Below are 10,534 nucleotides of genomic sequence, written 5' to 3'. Positions count from 1 at the left end.
TGGGCCACTCACTTGCTCCTCGGCCCGCTGCTAACACCCGCCTCAGGAGCAAGCATGGAGAGAGGAAACTTTTACTGCTAACAAAGAAGTGTAAGCAGAAGTGGGATCTCCAGCCACGCTTTTCCTCTTCCTCCCGCAAACCCTGCCCGGGCACCCCAAGGAGAGGCCACCGGCCGTGCAGGTACACCGCGTAATTCAGCGGGTGGGGATGGGGATAAACAGCCCATTCTTTTGTCCCCATTATTGTGGAAAAAGAGGCTAAAAGAAACCCCCTTGAGGGAGAGTCACAGGTGAACTTGTCCTGTGTGGTGTCAGCACCCAGGAGGCTGCCAGGGTGGGTGGTGAGGTCCTGGCCCAGACAGCCATCTTCTCCGTGAGAGGACAAGGCCGCCTGAGCCCTGCAGCCCGTGCTACTCACCCTGGGAGAGGGCAACCAGCTCACCGTGATTTGAAGAGGGGAGAAAGACAGCTAAATTGACTGTTCTTACCCCACTGCCAGCTCCCTTTGCCCTTCCCACCATGTTCCCCCAGGCCTCGGCCTCCATGGAGGCAAGGGCTGCGCTGCTTGGACAGCGGGGTGGCAGCAGGGAGGAGGGAGGTTTATGAGGGGCGGCACGTGGGCTGCCTTCCCTCCTCAGGGTCTCCCTCCCTCACACCAGGCAGGTCCCGCCAGAGCTGGCAGCTGGCTGCCCGCTCCGCTCCGCAGATGGCCATGCCCACAGCCTGTTTTGCCGGCCTTGGCCCCCAGCATCGCTCTCTGCAGCAGCCATGGACATTTTTTTGCCCTTTGCTCTCCTCCAGTTTCAGGCTCTGCCACTCCGGCACTGCGGTTCAGCGGGGCAGAGCGGGGGAGGGAAGGAGGAAGAAGTGGGGGGGCTGCTTTACAGAAAAAAGAAGAAAAAGTGAAAAGGCAGTCATTTGGGGCCTGGGCACGCTGGTGGTTTCGCCGCTTCCGTTGCCTGATCCACCTTTTCAGACACGCATGAGGAGACTTCTGAGAAACGGCCCTGGGCCGGCCCTGAGCGCTTTGGCATAACCGCGCACACGCATACGTGTATTTGCACGGCCCTGCGCGCAGGCTTGCACGCCGGGAAGGAGCCCGCGAGGCCGGGCTGCTCCCCAGCGCACACTCACGCATGCACACCTACCATCCTTCTTCCACAAAAGAGTTTTCTTTCATTTCCTGCGAGAAGAGGAGGTGGGAGAGAGGGAACTTGAAGGCTGCAAATTCCTCAGCCACATATCTCGCCTCCCTCTCCTTTCCTATGCTGCCTGCCAGCTCCACGTTCAGGAGCTGCGGCTCCTGCTTCCCATACAAATAGGCAAGGCTGAAAAACTGTGCTTTTAAACCTTGTGAGACATTTCTGCTGCTTTGCAGGTTATTTTTTTTCACAGTATTTGTGTGCTTCGCCTGTCAGAGCCACGTCAAGGCTGCTCTAACTCTATAGGGCCAAGCTGCTGTTTAGCTGGTTAGGAGCACAGGCATGCCTTGTGCTGTGGTTGAAGCATTTTTTCCACCCTTCTTGCCCCCAGCCCACCCCAGGAAGCTTGTCTTCATGCATATTAACAATTACCCTGTGGTGGAGCAAGGCTTTTCCAAACCCTGAGCAGTATACCTGGCATTTCAAAGGGATATTGCTGTCAAGCACCCAGCTTGTCACAAAACTGTGAGCTGGAGCCATTAAAGCAGCAGGTGGTACCCAGGTGTGTTAGGCTAATCCTCAGCTCTCCTAAGCCAGAGTTACTTTCCCTCATGAGTAACTAGGACAACCACAGCAGAGCCAGAGTGTTTCTGTTTCACAGTTATTTGGTGCTTGCAGGCTCTCCCTTATTTTCTACAAGGGAAGTAGTATTGCTTCTGTGTCATGGACAGAGACATTAAGGGTAGTGGGTGAGATCTTATCCTCTCCAGAGCTGTGGCAAAGCAGTTTACGCCAGCCACACCAAGGCTGCCATGGCTGTGAGGTGGTGTTTCTTAGCCTGTTGGGAGCATCCTGATGCAGTGTTGTGGCTCAGTTAGAACTGCTGCTGAAGTAGGAGGGAGTCCAGCTGGCTCTCCTGTTCTTTTGCCGGATGCTGCAGGCATAAATCAGTAGTATCAATCAGAAACTATGCCTGAAAAGGCAAGTAGATTTTTGTGTTCATCTAAATAGGGGAAATCCTGTGCACGGAGATTTCAGGACCTGGTGGCTGGAGTGCAGAATGCATGGAGAGAAAGTCCGCTTTTGCAGAACGTTTCCCAAGGCATCCAAGGACTCTCTCAAACCCACAAAGACTGCCCTAAAACCACAGCTGCAACAAAAGAGGAAGAGTCCACAGCAGAACTCGGAGCATATTAAACCTTGCAAAATAGGTCTCTTTCTGTGGTGGGGCTATGTGTATAAATACATACATACATGTACATGAAGAGAGAGCTGGGTTTGTTCAGCATCAGGGCTGAAAGTGAAAGCAGCCTGCAGGAATTCTGAGCAGGGGCGGTGATTTCAGGCAGGGCTAGCATTGGCAGGGCTGGATCACATGGAGGAGTGGCCTGCAGTGGTGGCTTCACAAGGAGAATGACCAGTCTTCCCAGGCCCTGGTGCAGCAGAAGTAAAGGACTCTGGCTGGTTTGTGAGCCACAGAGGTAAATTCAGCCAGGATTTAAATGGGAGAGTGAAACATTGGAAAGAGAGCACCAAGAAAGAAGGTGCAGATGAAAAGATGTCCAACTGGTGCAGGGTACGTAGGCCAAAAGGAGCGTAATTTCCAGGTGGCACTAAGAAAGAATGTAGGAAAAGAGAGTAAAAAGAGCATGTTAAAATACAGCCAGTTTTCTAACATGCTGGTACCATCTCAGTTCATGTCAGTCCTGACACAACTGAGTGCAGCCACTGTTGAGTTCAGAGTTGTGCAGGCTCCCATGAAGGCAGTGTTCAAGGCTGGCCCCAGTGAGACTCTACCTGAGGTGGCTGCATTCCTATGCATTGAGTCAGGAGCTCAGGGTTAACTCTTTCGAGGATGCAGGGCCTTTGCTGAGCAGGTGTGGGTCCCTCACAGACAGCCTTGCTGGAGCTGGAATGACACTGGCCAAAGGGATCTCGCCAAAGAAAGGAAATTCAAGGACATGTGTGCATGGACACAGTGTCTGTTAGAGCTGTTGCTTCATTTGGACAAGCCTCTGGCCCACAGTGCTAGTGCATACTTTGTGAACGTGCCTATGGTATGGTTTGCAGTCAGAGCTGCATATTTTGGTTGTTGTATGTACCCAGCTTCAAGTTTCCATTCCTGGGACGCGACCAGGTCCAAGGCCTGCACTAATACAGACTAGCGGATTGCCACAACCCTATGTGAGGTAGATAAATCCTGCCTTAACAGAGTGGGCAGAGACACTAACCCTCTGAGTTAAGCAGGTGTAGAGCCTATTCTAGATCTCAGGTGTCTGTAGCTCCTGGGCACAGTGGACTCACCTCCTGGATCACTTTAGAAAGTACAGAAGAAGGAAATGCACTGGAAATCCCTGCTACTATCTCAGCTCTTCTGAGCACAAGGTCAGCAGAAGAAAAGCTACTCCTTGCTATGTCTGGGCTGCAGGTAGACAGGCTCCACTGGGCAAGCCACAACCTTTGCTCCCTGGTCATCTCATCCAGGCCAGGGATGTGGCTGGAGCTCCCTGACCTCCTTTAGCCCATACAGCCAGTCTTTCTTCCTAGGAAGTTAGAACAGAGCTGCTGTAACCCTCAAGATGGAAGGACCAAGGGTGGCTGAGACCAGGGGTTACAGTAGCATTTCCATTCTGGGATTATCTGTGTCTCACCTTCCACTGGAGCAAAATTCAATTTCACATGCCTCAAAGTCAGCCTGCTGTGGAAGTGACGGAGAAAAAGAGTAAAGCAAGCAGATAATGCAGCGGAGGAGCATTTCTTTGCATCTTTCCTGGATAGAAGCATCATCTCCATTCCCACCACTTGCAGGACCAGCTGTGGTTTCTGGCAATGCCAGACACCACCGTCACCCTCTGGGTTCCTTTCCCTTTCATTGTCCCTGAGGAGAACAGGACTCCTGTAAAAAACCCTGCAAGTGTCAATGAGAGCCAGCTCTATTATTCACCAGCCAGTGAAGCAAGACAGGCATACTCTCCCACAACCTAGGGATGCCCCTCTGATCTATTACCAATGGGGCTATCTTTAATGGGATCAGAGCCTGCCCTTTTCCACATCCCAGTGGGACAACACCTGCCCACCAGAGAACAAAGAGGAAACCTGTTGTGATGGGAAAAAAGACAGAGTTCTCCCCAGAGAGGCAGGGAGGCCATTTGATTAAGAGCATCTTTCTCCCAGCCAGCTGGTTTGTTAGCAAAACAACTAACTAAACTTCATCTTTATGCAAGATAGAAAATCTCTGTGAAGCAAATGCCACAAGTCCAGTTTTACTCACCTACACAAACCATGAGAAATCGGGGGAAATCTTTGCAGAAAAAGACTGTAGGAGCAAGAGGGAAAATATTTCTGCCTGAAAACAGTATTTTAAAAATACTTTTAAACGGTAAATTCAGAGCAATATTTGAAATGCTGCAGCAAAGAGATCTAACTAGAAGCTTCATCTCTAACTTGTCCTCCTCAAAAGACCCAACGGTTACCCATTGCTGTACCTTTCTCTCAAGTGCCAGCCTTTGCAGAGGTGCAGCATCCCAGTCAGGCAGATTTAGTTCCAGCTGTGCCTTCTGCATGAATGTCCTCTGGACACTGACTGTCCCATGTGTGCACATCTGCCCAGGAGTGCCTTCATCTGTAGCAGTCCCAGCCCTGGGGCAAGGAACGAGGACAGGACCAACCAACCCACATCTCCTCGACAGTGGTGCCAAACTCCAAATCAGACTGTGCCTTCTTTTTCTCTGTCCATTTCTCAAATCAGAGACACTAGGCTTGGTTGCTGGTGCTTATCCCATGAGCTGCCCAGAGCAAAACTGGCATATGAGCATAGGTGCAGGCTCCAAGGGGATCAGAAGAAAGTTATCTATGACCCAGGGACCACTTTGTGGTACATGGTTCATTAGCCCTGTCCAGAGTTGGAGTAGGAGGACTCAGGCATGCTTGGGTGTGTTTGTGCATCCTAGTTTCTTTGGTGGTTTTGTGATTCTGGCAGAAGTGTAATTGTGAGCAAAGCTTTATTCCAGTGGATGCGGCACGTAACAAGAAGTTCACCTTCAGTTAGAGAGGATCTTAATATGACCTTCCATAAAAAAGAGGCATTGTTTTGAGTTGTTAAACAGCTGCAGTGTTCCACCCCAGTAATGGTTGCAATTCAGTAGTAAATAATATAAGCCTTAGATAAACACCCGGTAAAATAATTTGGGATCTTTCCTGGCAGGGGGAAGCAGGCAAGTTACTCTACAAAAATAAATTATTATTCTCTCTGCCTAGGAAATGAACTGTTCTCCTTTTCATCACCAAGTGGGCTGTCACACAAAATGTCTTCCCGCCCTCGTGTGCTGGAAGCAGCCCAATGCCGTCTGCGGTACTCTCTTGCCATCTTTACCTTCATAGGAACCAAGAGGACGTTTTAGTTTGGATTCATGTGTCTTCTCTGTCTTTTCCTCTGACCCTTGTCTGCTTCTCCATCCCATCCCCAATCTTCTTAAAAATAACCCTCCTAAACTGCCCATCTACTGTTCTGCGCAGGCATAAACACCATCTCTTTTCTTGAAGCAGCTACAACGTGACTGCAAGAGAAGCAAATGTTTCCCTAAACCACTCCCTCCCGTGAAACGCAGAGTGTCTGTTCAGTACATGCTGTGTCTGCCTGTGCTGGGGCAGGACTGAAAAGCGCCGGGCCTTGGGTCTTGGCCTCCATCGGATGAACAATTTCCCGTTGAAGGTTACTCACTTCCTGTTTTCCGTATTTAGACAATCTGGGCCTATAGGGAGGCTTTGATTTGTTGTAAACTTCAGCTGGTTTAAACGTTAAGTCGCGGGAGACCGAGGTGAGGGGGAGGAGGGGAAAGGCCTGGAGACAAATTAGGGCTATTTAATACCGCGACTGTGTTCTCTCGCAGTTTTCTAGTGACCATTAGAGCATGTGAAAGGAAGGTCAGGGGCTAACAGCATGGGAGATGGAGAAAGGGCTGCTTCACAATGGGCTGGGGCTGGAGGCTGTGCGTGCGTGTGTGTGCGTGTGCGTGGGGCTCTGTGTGTGTGTGTGTGTGCGCGCGTACAGCAGTTGGAAACAGCCGTGTGATACACTCCAATGACTAATTTCTCCAATGTGTCATTTTTGCCACAGACAGCTGTACAGAGGGGCTAAAGGCAGTGCAACAGCTCCACAGTGAAGGTAGGGAGGAGCCTCTAACCTAGAGAGGAGAGTGCAGTGCCCTTTCCCAGTGCCTATCAGTACACACCACACACTGACATTTGTTAGAACTTGCCCAGAAGTCTGCTAGACTGGAGCAAGTCAACACCTGTACATAGCTGATAGGGCAGGTCATGTCTTCTTTATGCCTGTTTTGCAAGGGGAAACTGAGGCATGGATTGCTATAACTTTGCTTGTTATCAGAAAGTGGGTGTGTGAGGGATTGGGGTGAGTCCCGGCACCAGTCAGGCAGTGGTATGTCTCCTGAGATGTGCTTCATCGTGAAGAAAATCTTCCCTGTGTTGGTGGGAGTTGTGCTTGGATAGAGAAAAATAGCGCACAGCCCAGAGCGCCTGTGGGCACAAAGGATACCTGAATGGTTTTGGTCTGCACCTTTTTGTTCATCTAGTTCTCTTCTAACAGATTAAGTCTCAAAATAGGGTGCTTTTACTCAAAATTTTACAAGGGTCTACAAAAAAGAAAAGAAAAAAAACGAGCGGGCGGGCTGAAATGCAGCAGGAGATGGTAAATTAATCTGAATTTTACAGCAAAATCCAGTAGGGATTTACAGGGACACCCTTAAATCACTCTAGCACTATAACCTGCTACCAGAATGATGGTGTGGGCAGGTGGGAGTGAATGAAAGAACCAGAGAGAAAAAATCACAACCAAAACAGCCAACATAATGCTCTTGTGTTCCAGGTAGAGAAATCTGCCTTGTCGTCTCTGCCTGATGGAGAGCAGGCAGGAACAGAATCAAGCTCCAGAGGAAAATAAAAGCACTGGGGAAAATTTTGGTGAAGCACTGAAGTGTTTAGAAGAAACAAGGGTCCACGTTCACGCTCTGGCATGGATAGGCCCAACTCCAAATGATTTACACATGCTTTTGACCCTCCTGAGGCAGAGCCAACTTCCCTCCAGGTAACTCCCTGCAGCCCAGAGTACAGAACCATAGAGAGAGGCACGGGAGCAGGGTACAGGCAGGTAGCTGTTTTCTCCCTGGTATTGCTGCATAGGCTGGGTTAACATTATACTTCCCTGATTCAGTTTTTATAGACCAAACAGTAGCAGTTCCTTCCCTCAGTGGTATGTCGAAGCCTTTCCCTGAAGGAGGGGTTAGTTCTCTATTGTGTTACTACCTGCTGGATGTTTTTTCTGCTGTATCTCCTACCCTGTAATTGCATTTTGCTCAGCTGAGCTTTTGGTGCTCAGAAATGCAACTTAGCTCTTACTGCAAATGCAAGGTAGTTCTTACTGCAGTCTCTCCCCGTAAGTTTCCTCTGATGGCACCATCGACTTCCCAGCAGCACCTTGGGGCAATCTGAGCCCTGGATTTAGGGTGAGATCTGGATCTGACAGGGACACATCAGACTGAATCAGGATTGACTGCAAAGCCAACACCATGGAGAATTGCACCCAAAGCTGTTCAAGCAAATGGTGTCTCTGAATTGGCACCAGCCGGCTGCCCTGATGCTGAGGTTTGATCTGTTAGATCCAGAGCAGCCTGGTTTGCACTCATATCACCATGCTTAAAGAACAGTCACTTAATCTCACCTAGAAATGTTTACTTGCGAGGACCAGATGGCCCAGGGAGTTGGGCTAAACAAAGCATTTTACTTCTAGGTCACACATTCTAATCCAGTCCAGGTTGGTGATAAATGAACATATTCACCTGATAGCCACTTTTGGCTTAATTTTTGGTGTTTTTCAGGCTGGTTTCCAAGGGGAGATGTCACACCACAAAATCTCCTTCTGTGCCCTGACACAGTTGGTACTGATTTGACTGTCTCTGTGGAGAAGCCAAGGATCAAATGCTCCATGGCGCCAGACTGTTTTCTTTTGCAGCCTGCAGGTAAGGGGAAGTTCTCCTGTGTCTGGCTGTGCCATGCCTGCTCTGTGGATGGGCAGGATTTCACTTTGCAAAGCTGTCAGTCCAACCCCCTCCACCAGCATGAAATTCATTAAAAAAATAGGGAAATGTTTAATTGCAGTTGACATATAGGCACTCTCTGCTATGAACTTTACACACAATCACAGATAACAGCATCAAAATTAATGCCTGCTTCCCACTTGTCCTGCTATAAGCAATAAACGTTTGGCAAGTCAGTAAATAACAAAATTCTCATGTGGCCATCTACAGGTCACCAGGATACTTAAGAAGTTTGCGTTAATTATACCATGTTTGCCATCAAAGAGGGGATATTAACCCTTTCGAGGTGCTGCAGGAAAGCAGTGGAGTCATTTGGAGGTAAGTAAATGAAATCTTATCACTAAAAGTGCAACCTTTGCAAAATAAAAAAATAAAAAGATGTTTGAGGCAAAAACCTCACTAGGCATCATGGAAAATACAGTACCTTTTCAGCTTTCCTTTTATTTATTTTGTATTTTGACATCAAACACTCCCTGTAACCTAATCTTCTTGGCTTTTGATGTGGCCGTGGAGACATGACAATTAAGCACGGCTTAAAACAATAATCCCAACAACGGGAACCAAAGGCAAGTAATGTCAGGGTTCCCCCCTCACAAATAGCCTGTCCCCCCAGTGTTTGGTGGTAGTGAAAGGACCGTAAATCCCAATTTGTTGCCTCGATATCTGCTCTGTGCTTACACTTTATGTTGAACTTTACACACTTGCTCCATTTCCATTCCCTGCTGTTTGTTTTTCTTCCGCTATGCAAAATGTCTGGAGACAAACACGATACACACGTTGCAGAGAGATGGTTTGATCTTTCACAGATTAGTGCCACCTGACAAACACAGGATTATTTGTTATCTGTGTTGCAAGAACCGCTGAAGACCCCGCTCAGAAGAGGCATGCCTCTCCAGGTGCTGGGGGGCTTCAGCACCCCTCCTGACAAGCTGATGGATTATGGCCCCAATTCTGCAAGCGGATCAGACCGACCCGGCAAAATGCCTGCAGAGAGGCAACACTAAGGTAAGCCGTCATCACAGCCTGAACAGGTGTGTAATGTGCAATCAAAGCAAATATCTTCATTATTCTAAATTATTTTAAAGAGATGTTGTTAGTTCTCCTGTTTCCTCCTCGTCTCAGCTATTCAAATATGGAGGGAGAGTGGCTGAGTTTAGTTATAACCTTTAAACCTGTCTGAAATCAAACATGTTTCTTTTTAAATGAAGCTTGCACGGTATGCTATAAACTGCCTTTTTTTTTTTTTAATGGCTGTTTGCACTAAGCCTCGCTAAACAAGTTAGAGAGATGATTAACTTGTCTGAAATGATGCAGGAAGGCCTCATCCTGGTTGCGTGTGCTTTCTTCAGCACATTTAGAGCTGCTGCGACTCCTTCTCATTTGTGAGCAGGGCTTGCAAACAGGGCTGGGGTGGAGGCTGCACGGTTAAAGAGAAGCAGTGATAGAAAGGGCTGGAATTTGCACGCAGGCGCTGAAAAAGGAACTCAGGTTATTTTTTTTTTAATGAGTAAGGAGTTATCCCCAAGTTGGTTTCCACAGAAGTGAGATGCAACTCCCGAGGGGTCAAAGGAGGAAACCCAAAGTTCATTAGCAGTTTTCTTGAAAATACTGTTTTAGTAGCAGCAGTACTCATCCCCACACACGGCAGGGGGACTTTGCAAGACTTCGCTTCACTTTGTAAGGCCCCAAGGAGTTCCTTGTGTGGGTCAGACTCAACCGCGTGATGAACACAGCCGCAAAGTTTTGGCCATGGGTGAGCTGCCTGGTAAGCGCTCTTCTCCAGCCTCACGTGCCAGCCCACATGCACAACCTCCTGCATCCACAGCTGCACCCCTTGTCAGCAGTTCCCAGGACAGCACCGAGCAGCTATGGGCTGGCCATCCCTCCTTGCTCCCTTCATGCCACTGATGATGCCAAATGGTAAGAAACAGGTTTCCAGGTTGATGGTGTTGCCTGTTACAGCAGTGCAAGAACCTATGGAGAGCTTTGCCCAGTCTACTACAGGCCCTGCCTTGAAACCCATTAGGCACCTGGCTGCTTTTCTGTTCACAGTGCTTTTTAAACTTGTTTTTAATTGAAAAGTATTTCTCCAAACACTTTTGGAAAAACAACCCAAAAAACAACAACAAAAAAAAACCCAGAGAAACCGCAGTTCATCATCTGCAATGTGGCTGCTGCCTTAGATTTTAAACTGGTTTAGAAACTTTAGCGCACTTAACTGCATGACCTCGTCACCCCAAAACAACACCGGAGAATGAGCTTTTGTACTTGTGCTTTTTA

The sequence above is a fragment of the Harpia harpyja genome, chromosome Z, assembly GCF_026419915.1.
Source record: "Harpia harpyja isolate bHarHar1 chromosome Z, bHarHar1 primary haplotype, whole genome shotgun sequence".
Classification (NCBI taxonomy): Eukaryota; Metazoa; Chordata; class Aves; order Accipitriformes; family Accipitridae; genus Harpia; species Harpia harpyja.
The sequence above is the reverse complement of the archived record's forward strand: the minus strand, read 5'-3'. Positions refer to the sequence as shown.